The sequence below is a fragment of the Dermacentor variabilis genome, chromosome 3 (assembly GCF_050947875.1).
Source record: "Dermacentor variabilis isolate Ectoservices chromosome 3, ASM5094787v1, whole genome shotgun sequence".
Taxonomy (NCBI): domain Eukaryota; kingdom Metazoa; phylum Arthropoda; class Arachnida; order Ixodida; family Ixodidae; genus Dermacentor; species Dermacentor variabilis.
Genome location: NC_134570.1, coordinates 32,996,392 through 33,013,439, shown reverse-complemented (window position 1 = coordinate 33,013,439; position 17,048 = coordinate 32,996,392). Strand labels below are relative to the sequence as shown.

At 51.7% G+C, this 17,048-nt stretch overlaps 1 protein-coding gene across 1 annotated transcript in view; it reads right to left on the bottom strand.

Annotated features, from left to right (window-relative positions):
- The window catches only part of LOC142575372 (uncharacterized), a 44,430-nt gene extending 28,046 nt beyond the window's left edge, over positions 1-16,384 (bottom strand). The window contains exon 1 of the mRNA XM_075684703.1: positions 15,074-16,384. The gene's annotated coding sequence lies outside the window, so the exon portion shown is untranslated. The remainder of the gene's footprint in view (positions 1-15,073) is intronic.
- Between the last annotated feature and the right edge of the window lie 664 nt (positions 16,385-17,048).

Below are 17,048 nucleotides of genomic sequence, written 5' to 3'. Positions count from 1 at the left end.
GATCGATTGGTGTTTGGGAGGGCGACCCCGCTGAATGGGCTAGTAGAGAAGAAGCTCCGATTTAGCCGGCGAACAGCGCAGTCCAGTCCCTTGGAGATAGGCTTCAACCGTGTCAATCGCCGTTTGGAGGGCTGACTCCACTTGACCATCAGTGCCTCGGTACGCCGAGATGGTGATGCCATCGGCGTAGATGGTATGGTTAATATTGTTACGAAGAGTTGCGAAGAAATGGTTTTATTTACAGGCGATGGATGATGATCGTAGCGTGGTCGTAGCGCAGCCTGGCCTCTCAAACTCTTCGTTCTCTCCGTCTTCTCTTCTCTCTTTCGCCTTTCGTATCCGTTACATTTCCCCGCAAGCAGACGAAGCCCATGGGGCGAGTCAGGATGCACAAGCAGGGTAGAAAGGCTTCAGGCGAGCAATATGAGTCAGCTGAGTTCTGCTTGATCGCCGACCATTGCACAGGAGGCGAGCTATTACGTGAGTTCGCTCAGGCTGTCTACGACTACAAATGGGCCTGAATATTGTGACAAGAACTTTTGGCACAATCCACGCTTGCGTTGCGGTGTCCAAAGAAGAACCAAGTCACCTTTTTCCAACGATACTTGTACGTGACGGTCGTCGTATCGCTCTTTCGAACGACTTTGCGAGGCCAGAGTACGAAGACGAGCTATTCGACGGGCTTCTTCGGCGAGACCCAAAGTCTTCGATACAGAGTCCTCACTGCGCAGTACGAAGGGTAAGAAAGTGTCCAGAGGGCTTCGCGGTAACCTTACATACAGGAGATGAAATGGGCTGTAGTTCGTGGTTTCGTGTTTCACCGTGTTGTATGCGTAAGTGATGAATGGAAGCACGTCGTCCCAGTTCTTATGATTGGAGGAGACGTACATGGCAAGCATGTTGGTCAGCGTTCTGTTCGTCCTTTCAACGAGGCCATTGGTCTGTGGATGATACGGTGTGGAATGACGGAACTGTGAAGTGCACAAACGAAGTAACTCTTCAATGGCATCAGCAGTAAACTGGCGACCACGGTCGCTGATGATGACACGTGGTGGGCCATGACGAAGGACCACGGAACACAGCAGGAAGACCGCCACGCAAGCAGCGGTAGAAGACGGTATGGCTGCGGTTTCTGCATTCCGTGTAAGATGGTCTACGCAGACAATTATCAAACGGTTCTTGTTGTTAGATAACGGGAATGGACCCAAAAGGTCAATGCCTACTTGCTCGAACGGCGTACTGGGCGGTGTCAATGGCCGAAGAGGACCCGGGGCTGCGGTGGTCGGTCGCTTGTGACGTTGGCACGTTTCGCAACTAGCGACATAACGCTTGGTGGTTTCGTACATCTTGGGCCAGTAAAAGCGCTCCTGGGTGCGGTGCAGCGTTCGTACGAAGCCGAAATGGCCGGATGTCACGTCGTCATGCATGCATGGCGCGTAGAATGTCGGAGCGAAGACTCTTGGGGACAACAAGCAGAAAAGGCGCTCCATGCCCGGAGTAATTAGTTTTGTACAGCAATTTATCACGGACAGTAAAGCGACCGCTGCCTTTACAAGTACGGGCGGCGACAAAAAGCGGATAAAGGGTAACATCATCCCGTTGTTGTCGCTGAAAGTCTGTCGCGTCAGGGAACGTAGGAGTAACAGCAGCGAGACAGTCGTAAAAATTCTCAGCATCGCAGTCGGTAGTCGCAAGAGGAATCCGAGAGAGGCAGTCTGCGTCAGCGTGACGACGGCCACTCTTGTACGATACCACAAAGTCGTATTCCTGGAGGCGCAGCGCCCAACGTGCGAGGCAACCAGAGGGATCACGCAAACCGACCAGCCAGCATAAAGAATGATGGTCGGTGATAATCTTGAATGGTTTACCGTAAAGATAACATCGAAACTTTTGTACGGCGAAAACGGCTGCCAGGCATTCCTGTTCCGTAACCGTATAATTGCGTTCAGATTTGCTCAGACAACGGCTGGCATATGCGACATGTTCTGCGCCACTGTGACGTTGTACAAGCACCGCTCCTATCCCGATTCCACTAGCATCAGTGTGAACTTCAGTCGGGCAAGATGGATCGAAGTGACGCAAGAGGGGTGCTGACGTTAGTATAAACTTCAGTTGAGAGAATGATGCGTCACACTCTGGTGTCCAATTGAAGGATGCATTTTGTCGCAAAATACTTGTCAACGGGTAAACGATGTCGGCAAACCGGGTAACAAAACGACGAAAATACGAACATAGGCCAATGAATGAGCGGAGTTCTCGTGCTGACTGCGGTCGCTTGAAGGAGCTCACCGCTTCAATCTTACGAGGATCGGGTCTGACGCCACCCTTGTCGACTAAGTGTCCCAGGACCAGTGTTTGACGTTCGCCGAACCGACACTTTATTTTAGAACCAGTCCAGCTTTCTCAATGCAATCGAGAACGAGGCTGAGGCGTTCGTTATGTTCTTCAAATGTGCGACCAAAGATTACAAGATCATCGAGGTAACACATGCATATCTCCCACTTTAGACCACGTAGTACTCTGTCCATGAATCTTTCAAAGGTGGCAGGAGCATTGCAAAGGCCAAAAGGCATAACATTAAATTCGGATAGGCCATCTGGAGTCACGAAAGCGGTCTTTTCCTTGTCGGCAGGGTCCATAGGTATTTGCCAGTATCCCGATCGCAAATCAAGTGTTGAGAAGTAAGAAGCAGCGTGTAAGCAATCAATTAAGTCATTGATTCGCGGTAGTGGATATACATCCTTCTTCGTCACTGCGTTTAGATGTCTGTAGTCCACGCAGAATCTCCAGGAGCCATCTTTTTTTTTGCACCAGGATTACTGGGGCTGCCCATGGACTACACGACTCGACTCTTGAACGACACCTTTGTTCATCATCTCCTTGACTTGCTCTGCAATAACTTTGCGCTCGGACGATGACACTCGGTAGGGCTTCCGGCGGATGGGGTGTGCTGAGCCGGTATCTATTCTGTGACGAGCGTGGGACGGTAAATGAAGGGGTGCATCTCCATGCGTGAAGTCGAATGCAGCCTCATGTCTGGCAAGGACATGTACCAGTGCTTGCCGTTCCGATGTGACGAGAGCCTTGCTGATCATGCCGAGCATTAACTCTTCAGAATGGCGATTATCGCAAGGAAAGCAAGCTGTAGAAACGTACGTAGTTAGTGCCGCTATTGAGCTACATGCGGTTTTATCGAAGAGAGCGATTTTCATACCGCGAGGAAGGACAACCGGCGTGGCGGAACAGTTCAGCGCTCACAATGTGGCGACTCCCTTCGTCATGCACACGACACAGCAGGGCACAAGTATATCTTTTTTAGCACAGTTTATGCGGAGAGGCCTAACTACAAGGTCAACACAATGAGCATCCACAGTAGTTGCAGAAACACGAACGGGCGTCAGGCACCACGATGGTGCAATCACTTCATCGAGAACACTGAGAGTGTCTGCGTCCCTGTCCTCACCACCCGAGCTTTGTTCGGACTGTGCTGATATAAATAACTTGTTGAATGATATTTCGCACAACCACAGTCCACGCAAGCGCCGCACTGTTCAAGAAAATCTATACCAAGAATAACATATCGTGCGAACAACGAGCAAGAACAAGGAATTCCGACACAAACACTTTCCCAGCCAACAAAACACTCACAGCACAAACACCAAGGGGTTGAAGCCACTCGCCGCCTACTCCACGAAAGGTAATACCGTCGTTCCAAGAAAACATAACTTTGTGGCCTAGACGGTTTTTGAAAGCGAGGCTCATCACAGACACAGTCGCCCCACTATCAACTAACGCCATGGTCGGTATTCCGTCAATCGAGACATTCACTTTGTTTTTGAACATCACAACAGGCAGAGGTATTTCTTGCAAAGACCGTCCGGCGACCACACCTCCATTGGCCGCAGATGCTAGTTCCCCGGCGGCGGTGACGAAGAACGGCGCCGAGGGGACGGAGAGCGACGGGGACGGTTACTTGGTGGCGTCAAACTCCGCTCAGAAGCTGGCGAATCGCTGCGTCTGGTCGCGTGTGAGAAGTGGTCCATTGATTGATATGAAGTACGGGTTCTGGGTGGCGAGAACATCGGTGGTGTCCTTCGTGATTGACGGCCGTGGCGACAATACCGAGCTATATGGCCTGTGGAACCGCAGTTGTAGCACACGGGAGGGTCGCGGTTCACAGCATCTTCCTCGAAACGAATGCTAGGCTGCTGCCGGCGGCGAGAAAGTTCGTTGTCATGTGGATAACGTGTCTCTGATGCTCGCTGAAATCCGTTATATCGTTCGTAAGTCGCGTCGTGGTAGAAGGGTCGGTGCTGTTCTTGTCGCGGCCTGACAGAAGTCACAGGGCCTCGGGGGTAAAAACGCGGCTGCTCTCGTTGTGGCCAAGCGTCGTAAGTAGGACCTCTGTCGTAGAGACGTGGCTGCTATCGGAGCGCGAGTTCATAATCCTCAGTGTCCCTCGCCGCAGGATACGGGGAGAAGGATGCCACGTTTGGCTCGAAATCTGGTGGTAGGCGGAAGCTATGAGTGCCTGGATGTGTCACTTGCGCGTGCAGGCTGAGCTCTTCCCGAACTATTTGTCGTATCGTTGATGCTAGATCGAGGGGCTGGTTGCTGTCCACGCTTGCAAATGTGGTCACATTGGCTAGCCTGCCAAACTTCGGCGTGATGCGCCTCGTCTTCAGTTGCTTGAAAGTACGACAGTGCCGAATGATGTCAGCGACGGAAGCCAGGTTGTCCTTTGCGATTAGGAAATTGTAAACAATTCCTTTCAGGATGTGCCCGACTTTGTCTTCCTCAGACATTCCAGAGTCTACCATCCTACACAGTTTTATTACCGCCTCAATGTAGGTCGTGCAGGTTTCGCCTGGCACTTGCGCACGTTGCAGTAGCGTCTGTTCTGCCCTTTTCTTTTTCGTCGCGGAGTCGCCGAATCGCTCTTTGATTTCTGAAACAAATCTTCCCCATGTTGTGAACGTTTCCTCGTGGTTGTCGAACCACAACAACGCCGTATCCGTTAGAAAGAACACGACGTTCGAAAGCCGAGAAGCGCTGTTCCACTTGTTGGCGGCACTCACCCTTTGATAATGGATGAGCCATTCCTCGACATCTTCGTCCGATCTTCCGGCGAAGGGATGCGCATCTCTCAGTTGTAGAACGGAACTTGGCGCAGCTGTTGGAATGGGCCGTTGTTCATCTGCGTCGTGGGACATATTCGACTCCGGTAGATTCGGTGGGAGTCCAGCAAGGCGACGGCTCCGTCGAAGAACTTCTGCTTCAGCCTCCGTTTTCGGGTGTCGATCACCCCGCACCTTCCACCACAACTGTTACGAAGAGTTGCGAAGAAATGGTTTTATTTACAGGCGATGGATGATGATCGTAGCGTGGTCGTAGCGCAGCCCGGCCTCTCAAACTCTTCGTTCTCTTCGTCTTCTCTTCTCTCTTCTTGTCCGCGCCTTTCGTATCCGTTACAATATTTTCGACTCGTTGTAGTTGCTGGGCAAGGCCAATCATGACTAAGTTAAAGAGCATGGGAGAGATAACTGAACCTTGCGGGGTGCCTTTGCTGCCAAGGGGAAGCTGGTCTGATCGTAAATCCCCGATCGAGAGGGTGGCCGTGCGATTGCATATGAAGTCACGGATGTAATTGTAGGCTCGGTCTCCCATGTGGAGGTGGGAGACCTGGTCAGGGATAGCTGCATGGGAAATGCTGTGAAAGGCCAATTGAGTGAGGTCGAGTCCGAGGATGGCTTTCATGTTACGGGAACGGTCGTTTAGCACTTGATGTTTAAGCTGCAACACAGCGTCTTGAGTAGAAAGGTGAGGGCGAAATCCAGTGATGGTGTGGGGATAGAGAGAGTTAATTGTCTTCGAGGTGAGTGTTGATGCGTGCTCAGAAGGCGTGTTCCAGCGCCTTGCCTACGCATGAAGTGAGGGAGATGGGCCTTAGGTTATTGAGGCTAGATGGTTTGCCAGGCTTTGGGATTAGGATAACGTTGGCAGTCTTCCAGGCAGTTGGGAGGGCGCAACTGCGCCAGCAATTGTTGATATAGTCAGTCAGATGGGACACGGACTCGTCATCGAGATTGCGAAGGGTTTTGTTAGTGGCCCCGTCTGGGCCTGGAACAGAACGACAGTTAAGCTTGCGAAGGGCAGTTTTTTTTTCTTTTTCGTTAACTTCATCCGGTTGCGCTGCGATTTCCTTTTTTGATTGTAATATCAATTATACGGACAGTCCAACCGCACTCGCGGCGTTGGGATCATGCCCGGACTTCGGGCGGCGAAGAGGATAAATAAATTGATGGCAGAACCCATACGATGACTATTTAAGTTGATGCGAAGCATTTCTGTATACCACGAGGCGCCGGGCGCGAGCTGAACAAGTCCAGCAAAAGGCGCGGGCTTGGCGTGCCCGCAGATTCCAAAAGAAGGAGACGCGGGAAATGAACAGTGTTAATAGTACATTACCAAATTGCTTGAAATAATAAAGATTGTGCATTTCATTACAGTGCCTTGCCATCTTTCTTAATGGCACTTGACACTTTATAAAAATAAGAAAACTGACATAGAACATACAAAATAAAAAATAAGCCTCGAAAGAACCGCCACATTTACACACAATCAAATTTTTTTTATAACATTCGACGCGCAATGCACAAAAAGGAATAGCACCCATATGCTCGCGCATAAGTCGCGTTCACGTAGTGGAACGTCACTGTCTTTATTTCTGCGTGAGTGGGCAAACAAGTGCTTCGCATTTAAAACAACAACGCGTTCGCACCGAGCAGATAGACTCGCCACCCTAAGGTATACTCTCGGCTTACGACGTCCTTCAACATACAACTTGGGCCTCTTGGTATATGCCATAGTAAAGTGTGCCACAGTAGTCATAGTGAAGCCCACACTCTTGCGCTATTCAGAACATTGACAGTGCAGATATAACTCAGCCTATAGCGCAACGCTCCGGAGGGCAGTTGCAGCGGAACGCTTGTTGCGCGTTCAGCGAATGCTGCAGTTCAGCCTCGGAGGCTGAACTGGCCCTCGCTGTGATAGACTTGCTATTCGGGCGAAACTGCAATGTTTATTATTTCACTATGTTCACATAGTCGTGCTGTTATGTTATCGACGACGCATGTGAGGCCGACGCGTGGCTGGTTAGACTGTCTCCCGAGGCACGCAGTGCGTTTGGTTGCAAGAGCGACAAGCCAAGTGGACGCGCCATCCCGCTCCGTTCATTCAGCTCTGCTGGAGTCATGCAGGACAGCGTTCTTGGTTGTGGAACATGTTTTTAACGCGATAGAATTATGTGCCCCATTAAGCGAAAATCCGTCGGCGTGACCGAAAGGTGGTACCAAAAATGGCCGATGGCGCAGAGTCAAAACACGCAGAAAAATGCTCGGATTGACGTCAAATTTCTCAGGGAGGTTCCTGTAAACAAAGTAAATTAATGGCTTTGAAAAGAAAACTTGATAAATTTAAGTCTGGGTGGGAATAGAGGCCGGGCCTCCCAGGTGCGAGACGAGCACGCTTCCTCGACGCCGCGTCGGCTCCACGGTTCCCGTTGACTAAAGGTGTGCCTATAGTGCGTGCGTCATTGCACACATTTTTGTAGGAAACTCTATGATTGCACACATAGAGTTTCCTACAAAAATGTATGATTGCACACGTCACTTTGCAGCTGTTGCGTTTCGCCTGCGACACGTGGTTTTGCCGGCGCGACTGCGGCGGGGCGGCAGACATTTTGGCCCGATCGTCGTCGCCGCAACACTCATCGCCAGGTGTTTCCAGGCGCGACTGCGGCGATGCGACCGCCTAGGGATCATCATCTCATTCCAGTTATTGGGCCCGAAACAGGCGATGCCAAAGCAGGGATCTCGTTCCAGTCATTATGCCCGAAACAGGCGATGCCAAAGCAGGGACCACCCTCTCATTACAGTCATTGTGTCCGACCGGCAGCGCCACGACAGGGTGCTACGAGATCGTGCTCAACATGGTGCTACGGCAGCGCTACGACAGTGTGCGTCACCATTAGCCCATTGTACATTCACGTGCTCGTCTTTTGAGGGGTTCCTTCTTGCCCTCAACTGCGAGAGTATAAAAACAGCTGCCCCCGGACGCCAAAAGGAGGGCTCCGATTTCTTCTGTTGAGTGAAGTGCTCTCCCGTCTCTCTACTTCGGTCAACCTGACCGCCAACTCTTTGCGATGTTAAAATAAACAAGTTGTTTTGTTGTTACCAGTCGACTCATGCTTTGCCGGGACCTTCGGATGCTTCCAGTTGTACCCCAGGCCGCCAGGCCAACGCTACCCTTGGGGCTTGCGACCCAGGTACAACCACGGGCGTCAGCGCCGAGTTCCCAACAGATCGTACCAGCAGTCCGATCCCAAACATCTGGTTGGCAGCGGTGAGATCGCCTCCGACTTCAAACAACTGTCTGCCTGCGGTGAGATCGCGACAACGGAGGCCAGCAGCGAAGAGATGCAGTTGACTGTATGCTGAGCAGCTCAACGACGATCCGGGAGCAGTGCAACGAGCCCTGTGTGACGACTGGTTGCCTGCAGCGGAACGACTGCGCGGAATTCCTGCCTGCGAGGTTTGGTGAGTGCGGGACTTTCTTCTTCTGAGCTTTGCCAGGCTTTTTGTTAGTGTTAGAAACAGAGCTGGTAATTGTGGTTGTCGTTGCTGCCGGGTTAGTTTGCGGCAAGACAATAGTAAGCAGTAGAGAAAGCAGCATTCAGAGCAGCCATGGATTTGAAGTCGTTGCGCAAACCGAAATTTTTGGAGCTTGCAAGAGAGTTGGGTCTGGATGTCTCAGACAAACTAAGAAAACCTGAACTGCTAAAGGCTATTCTTGAGTTAGAGGCTGAGGATGACGAGCTGTCGGAATGCCTTGAGACTATTGAGGAGAGGTCAAAAAGACAGGAGCGCGAACTTAAAGAGCAAAAAGAAAAAGAAGAGCGTGAACGTAAAGAACAGAAAGAAAAAGAAGAGCGTGAACGTAAAGAACAGAAAGAAAAAGAAGAGCGTGAACGTAAAGAACAGAAAGAGCGAGAGCAACAAGAGAAAAAAGAAGAGCGCGAACACGCTTTGGAAATGAAGCGTCTTGAGGTAGAGATGGAACGCGCTCGTAATGGAAGTCAGGCACACGGTGCAGGAGAACGCGTATTGTTCAAAATGACTGACCTGATGCGGCCGTTTAAGCTTGGAGAGGACATTGGTTTGTTCCTGGTTAACTTTGAGCGAACGTGCGAGAAGCAGGGGTTCTCTCGGGAAACGTGGCCACAGCGCTTGCTCACTTTGTTACCCGGCGAGGCGGCCGACGTAGTCGCTCGCTTGGATAGAGAGGAAGCAGAGGATTTCGACAAAGTAAAATCGAGTCTGCTAAAAAAGTACCGGCTGTCTGCGGAGGCGTTCCGTCGGAAGTTTCGGGAAAATGAGAAAGGCAGAAGTGAGTCATATACAGAGTTTGCGTATAGGCTTATGTCGAACATGGAGGAGTGGCTCAAAGAAGAGAAAGCGTTTGGTGACCACGATAAAGTTCTGCAGTGTTTCGGGCTAGAACAGTTTTATAGTCGGTTACCGGAGAACGTGCGATACTGGGTCTTGGATAGGCCAGACGTGAGTACGGTGGCTAGAGCCGCTGAGCTAGCCGAGGAGTTTGTGACGCGTCGAGCTCGCGGAGCTAAGGACGGTCAAAAGGGTGAATTTGGCTCGAAGTTTGAGAGGCCGAAGTTCACACCCATGAGAGCAAAGGGGAACACGCGTAGTGCGGATGCGAGTGGAAGCAGTGCGACCGAACCTAAGGAGACGGCGGCAGCCGAAGCCGAACGCAGAAAGCGGTTCGAGATGAGGCGAGCGGGCGTTGGTTATACGTGCCAGAAGCCGGGTCACTTTTCGGCGCAGTGTCCGGAAACAACACCAAAAGTTGTGTTTTTTTCAATAGGCAGCACTGACGAGAACATGAAGCTTCTCGAGCCTTACATGCGAGACCTCCTCGTGAACGGGAAAGAGTGCCGAGTGCTTCGCGATTCCGCAGCTACGATGGATGTAGTTCACCCGTCTTACGTAGAACCCCATATGTTCACGGGCGAGTGCGCATGGATCAAGCAAGCCGTGGAAGCTCATAGCGTGTGTCTGCCGGTAGCAAAAGTGCTTATTGAAGGACCTTTCGGAGCGCTTGAGACAGAGGCGGCAGTGTCATCTATGCTGCCACCCCAGTACCCGTACCTATTTTCAAACAGGTCCGATCACCTCCTGCGCGAGAAGGGGCTTTTGTTTGGTGAAGCTAGTGTTCAGGCCTTAACCAGATCGAAGGTTCGGGAGCTCGCTGCAAAGGCGGTAGTTGCGGGGCCGACGTTATCAAACAACGAAAAAGGGTCAGAGGCGCAGCAAGCTGATATTCCGAGCACGCCCGAACTGAATAAACTTGAGTCTGTAACGTTAAAGGCGCCAGATACTGGAGAGGAAAATCCCGATGCGGGAAAGTTAGAAGAGCTATCTACTGATTTGCTCATCGCGCCTACGTCAGACGGACTTGATAGGTTGCTAAAAGTCAGCCGGTCGGCTTTGATAGCCGAGCAAAAAAAGGATGGCAGCCTGGAAAACGTGCGCTGCAATGTCAAAGAAGGTATCGCCAGGAAAACTGCGCGTTTTGTGGAAAGAGGTGGAGTCCTGTACCGGAAGTATCTAGACCGCCGAGGAGTGGAGTTCGATCAGCTGGTCGTGCCTCAATGCTATCGTCAGGATCTGTTGCGCTTGTCACATGGGGGTTCGTGGTCCGGACACCTAGGAGTTAAGAAAACTAAGGACCGTCTCTTGCAAGAGTACTATTGGCCAGGGTGTTTTCGGGACGCAGACCATTTCGTGAGGACATGTGACACTTGTCAGCGGGTGGGCAAACCAGGGGACAAATCAAGGGCGCCGTTGAAATTGGTACCTATCATTACGGAGCCTTTTAGACGGCTCGTTATTGATACTGTGGGACCTCTGCCGGTAACAGCCACGGGGTACAGACACATTTTGACTGTGATCTGCCCAGCGACAAAGTTCCCTGAAGCAGTGCCGCTTAAAGAACTCAGCTCAGTTGAGATAGTTAATGCACTACTGTCCATATTTGCGCGAGTTGGTTTTCCTGCAGAAATTCAATCAGATCAGGGCACAGTGTTTACTAGCGCTTTGACGACAACTTTTCTCGAAAGGTGTGGGGTAAAGCTGTTACACAGCTCAGTGTACCACCCACAGTCGAATTCCGTTGAGAAGCTCCACTCCGTCATGAAGCGCGTGTTGAGAGCCTTGTGTTTTGAACATCAAACTGACTGGGAGCTGTGTCTGCCTGGGGTGATGTTTGCGTTAAGAACCGCGCCGCATGCAGCTACGGGGTTTTCGCCAGCTGAACTGGTGTACGGTCGCTCGCTTCGATCTCCGCTTCGCATGCTTCGAGAATCGTGGGAAGGTAGGGGCGACGACCCAGTCGTGGTGGAGTACGTACTTAAGCTCCTCGAACGCTTAAGAAGGGCACAGGAGTTGTCAGGTGAAGCAATGACAAAGGCCCAGCAGAGGGCCAAGGTTTATTATGATCGGACAGCCAGGGCCCGTCGTTTTGAGGTTGGCGATGAGGTCATGATATTGCGCACATCGCTAAACAACAAACTAGACGTGCAGTGGGAGGGCCCAGCACGAATTGTTCAGAAACTGTCGGACGTTAACTACGTGGTAAGTCTGCCAGGAAAGCGGAAAGCACAGCAAGTTTACCACTGTAATCTGCTCAAACCTTATAGACAAAGGGAAGCAGTGGTGTGCATGATGGTAAACGTTCCTGAAGAGCTTCCAGTCGAGCTTCCGGGACTAGGCTCAGTGACGAACAGGGAAGACACCGGTCAAGTCATTGGTGACCTTATCAGTAAAGCACCGCTGTCGCCTGAGCAGAAAACCGAACTACACCAGCTATTACAAGAGTTTCAAGGTCTGTTCTCTGAGAGGCCTGGTAGGACTTCTGTACTTACTCATGATATTGAACTTACCTCCCCAGAGCCAGTACGATCCAAGGCGTATCGGGTGTCACCCCGCCAGAGCGATATTATGGAGGCTGAGGTAAAGAAAATGCTACAGCTCGGTGTTATTGAGGCAGGTGAGAGTGATTATACCTCCCCTTTGATTTTAGTTGAGGTACCGGGCAAGGAACCTCGTCCTTGCGTCGACTACCGCAGGCTTAATTCCATCACTAAGGATCAAATTTATCCGATCCCTAACATCGAGGAGCGCCTTGAGAAAGTTAGTAGCGCTCAGTTTATTTCCACCCTAGATCTTGTCAGGGGTTATTGGCAGGTTCCACTTACAGAAGAGGCTAGTAGGTATGCGGCGTTCATTTCACCAATGGGAACATTCCGTCCTAAAGTGTTGAGTTTTGGTTTGAAGAACGCGCCATACTGTTTTTCAAGCCTCATGGATAAAGTGTTGCGGGGACAGCAAGAATTCGCTTTACCGTATCTAGACGACGTAGCGATATTCTCCGCATCCTGGTCTGAGCATATGACACACTTGCGGGCAGTGCTAACCCGCCTGCGCGAAGCGGGCTTGACAGTAAAGGCTCCTAAGTGCCAGTTAGCACAGGCCGAGGTTGTCTACCTCGGTCACGTGATTGGTCAGGGTCGTCGCCGCCCCTCTGAAATAAAAGTGGCCGCTGTGCGAGACTTTCCGCAACCGCGCACCAAGACCGATATTCGGTCGTTCTTAGGTGTCGCCGGCTACTATCAGAGGTACATCCCTAGGTACTCTGATATCGCGGCTCCCCTGACGGATGCTCTAAGAAAGACAGAGCCTCAAACAGTCGTCTGGGACGAGACCAAGGAAAGAGCTTTTAGCGCCCTAAAGAGTGCCCTAACAAGCCAGCCTGTGCTACGATCGCCAGACTATACAAAAGGGTTCATTGTTCAGTGCGATGCTAGTGAGCGAGGCATGGGCGTTGTACTGTGCCAACGGGAAAATGGAGAAGTAGAACACCCCGTCCTGTATGCTAGTCGTAAGCTGACCAGTCGTGAGCAGGCGTATAGCGCCACCGAGAAAGAGTGTGCATGTCTCGTGTGGGCCGTTCAGAAATTGTCATGCTATCTAGCCGGCTCGAGGTTTATCATTGAGACGGATCACTGCCCTCTCCAATGGCTGCAGACCATCTCTCCCAAAAATGGCCGCCTCCTGCGCTGGAGCCTCGCTTTACAACAATATTCCTTTGAGGTGCGTTACAAAAAGGGGAGTCTCAACGGTAACGCCGATGGCTTAAGTCGAAGCCCCTAACGTAGGAATCAGCCTCAAAATTGTTTGTTACTGATGTTTTTCTTCCTGAGGCAGGATTTTTTTTAACATATTGCTTTTGTTTAGTGTTTTAAAGTGATGATATGCTTTCTAGTGCAATTTTTCAATTTGTGGACGCGTTCTGAGTGATGCTAGACTACTGTAAGGAACTAGGCAGTGGTATAAAAAGGGGAAAGAGCCTGGCAGGGCTTAGTGAGGGTTGTGCCGTGCTTGCTGACTGAGCGGTTGAGTTTCAGCGTAGTTCTAACGCTTGCCGGGAACGAGAACAAAAATGTGAACTCTCCCGAAGTCACTTTGCAGTGTCCCGTGCGAACCTGAACAAGAGAACGAGGCCTTCTCTGTGCGCTGCGCTCAAGAAACGTCAAGGGACGCCCGACTTCGGTTATGAGCATCATCGAGCGACATCCCTCCGGACAGCGGATGCAGTCCCCTGTCCATCGGGATCTCCTTCCCCCGGCGGGGCGGTCTGTTGCGTTTCGCCTGCGACACGTGGTTTTGCCGGCGCGACTGCGGCGGGGCGGCAGACATTTTGGCCCGATCGTCGTCGCCGCAACACTCATCGCCAGGTGTTTCCAGGCGCGACTGCGGCGATGCGACCGCCTAGGGATCATCATCTCATTCCAGTTATTGGGCCCGAAACAGGCGATGCCAAAGCAGGGATCTCGTTCCAGTCATTATGCCCGAAACAGGCGATGCCAAAGCAGGGACCACCCTCTCATTACAGTCATTGTGTCCGACCGGCAGCGCCACGACAGGGTGCTACGAGATCGTGCTCAACATGGTGCTACGGCAGCGCTACGACAGTGTGCGTCACCATTAGCCCATTGTACATTCACGTGCTCGTCTTTTGAGGGGTTCCTTCTTGCCCTCAACTGCGAGAGTATAAAAACAGCTGCCCCCGGACGCCAAAAGGAGGGCTCCGATTTCTTCTGTTGAGTGAAGTGCTCTCCCGTCTCTCTACTTCGGTCAACCTGACCGCCAACTCTTTGCGATGTTAAAATAAACAAGTTGTTTTGTTGTTACCAGTCGACTCATGCTTTGCCGGGACCTTCGGATGCTTCCAGTTGTACCCCAGGCCGCCAGGCCAACGCTACCCTTGGGGCTTGCGACCCAGGTACAACCACGGGCGTCAGCGCCGAGTTCCCAACAGATCGTACCAGCAGTCCGATCCCAAACACAGCCGACTGGCTGACTAAAGGTGTGGCCTAGTGCGTGATTCATTGGCCACGTGAAAGCGCAGCCTTTGGGGAAGAGATGGCGCCACATCATGAGTGTATAACATGAGCGTGTTCATGGTCTACAAACGGTAGACCTTGGAACATTAGTTCCACACGTAAGCAGTCTTAAGTGCCTCTACCGTACTTTTTTTTCTCTCTCGCTCTTTCGATACGATCCACACTTTGTATTGACCACCCGCGGCGGTAGCCCAAGGTCGCGCGTTTAATCCCTGCCGTGACAGCCGCATTCCGATGGGAACGCAAAACAAGAACGCTCGTGTACTGGGTATTGAGCAAACGTTAAAGTGCCCCACTAAGTCAAAATTGATCCGGGGCCCCGCCCAATAAGGCGTGCCTCATAATCAGATCGTGGTTTTGGCTCGCAAAACCGCAGAATTTAAGTTGGCATTGACCACATGGATGACAGGGAAAGGGGTGGGTTCTTTCTAAGGATTAGGGTTTTTAAGAGAACGCGACCTAAGTTGTTCAGCCGTACATAGCCTCGCTCTCAATGAATCCAGGCTGCCATGGCAAAGGTTGGTTACCTACCTGGGGTTGCCGATCAACCACCTACTCAAGTGGACTCTGGCGGTCAAGTCCCTCGGTGGCGTCACGGACCGAACAAAGTCCAGCGGGTCGTGGGTCGAATCCTCTTGCAGTACCAGGGCTCCTCATCAAAGAGAGCGCTCCGCCTGTACGGGCGGCAGGGACTTTCCGGCTCCCGGTATGCTGTACGCACTGCGACCTGTATCCCTTGCTCCACCACAGCTGCGCCGGCTGGAACGCCAACATCAGTTGCGACACAATCCGGATGTGTCTTAACCTTTGTCGGTACTCCCAGGTGGCCACGACGCCTCGCAGAGTCTGGATGATGGCCCATATTCTTCCATATCACTACCACTCCTGCAGCACGGCCTCACTCACATAGACCGGCTGGCCCATGCTCTGATGAGTCTGCCTTTCTGTACCAGCTACGGAGCCGGCCGGACTCACAAATGGAAAATCTATGCCATCTGTACGAGGAGGTTATCGGCTGTCTGGTACTCGCGGCCATCCAGGGTGACGCCCTGTCCCAAGGGGCACGATACTTGGCTCCCATCGGCACAACCGTGGTGGTTTTCGACTTCACCAGGCACATCTTGCGGCGGGTGCTCACCGGCACCCCACCGCGACCCTCGGGCCCCCGGTGGGAAACCCCCCTTGCTGCTCTCCGAGGGAGGGTTCTGAAGACGAGAGCGATCTGTCCTCCCACCCCTCCGAGTCGGTTGCTGCTAAACTGCTGCCAGAAAGTTTAGCAAGGGCAGAGCAACCTCCCCGGCCTGCTTAGCGTGCGGCGCGTCAGAGATACTGGAGCACGTCCAGTGATCGTGCCTCGCACTCAGTATAGCGTTCGAAGCAGACTTCATCGCTCTGGCGCCTGGTCCTGCCTGCTGCCTAGCTCTTCTGCAGACTTGCTCTTCCTCAGGAGTCAACGCAGCCTAGTTTTCAGGGGCTCTCATAGAGTTCATGACTGCAACCAGGCTATCGTGCTTGCTGAGGCCCACCTTGCTACTCGCGGGTAGGTGCTGCCAACAGCCATCCCTCCTATTATTTACCTTTAATTCCATTCGGGCATTCTGTGGACGGTGTTATCATTGGAAGGACATCGGGCAGCTGTGCTGTTGAAGTCTTCAAAACAAACTGTCGGACCTACTTATGTCACTGGCTATGTGTCACTGCGTATGTGCTGCTCTTCAATGAATCCCTTTCATGCTAACTTGGGTTACTGGGTATGGACCACTGAGCATGTCCCACTCTTCAATGACCTATTTCACGCCAGCTTGAGTCACTTGCTCTATGCCGCTCTTCACTGACGAAAGAATGAGATATTCCTGCGGTATGGTATGGTATGGTAAAACTTTATTCTGGTCCTTCGGTCTCCGGTGCTGGACAGAATCTAACCTGTGTCATACATACACATAAAATCTAGTCTGAATATATATTCACATGTGCGTGCCACGTGCGGATTTCGCGGCAATGCCAGTAGATGGCGTAGCCTAGTGCGACATGTAGGACACTACAGTAATTGAGTTGTAGTTGTTAACGTAGGTAGGACATTAGGCAATATAATAACAAGAGCTTGGTGGTGCAACCCATCACCCCGTATCCAAAGGGGACGTTCATAGCATCCATCCATCCATCCATCTAAGCGGGGCAAGTGTGAGGGAGGAACTTGGCTGCATATGCACCAGATTTTGACCAACGAACTGAACCGGTGCTGGTACGTCTCGACAGCGGCATCCACTTAGTAAGTTGCCTACTGACGATTTTTCAGCTTTTCAATGGCCCACCAAGAATCATCTTTTACAAGTCCCGAAAACACTGAAGGGCGACGCTCCATACGAAGACCCTGATGCTCAGAGTAACGAGAATCTTTCGCACAGGATCTGCATCTGAAATCCAGGGTTTGACGAGAACTCGTCTGGTGGGGGATGATTATGATAAAAGTGGACACTGACCAAAAACTAAAACTTTAAAAGAAAAC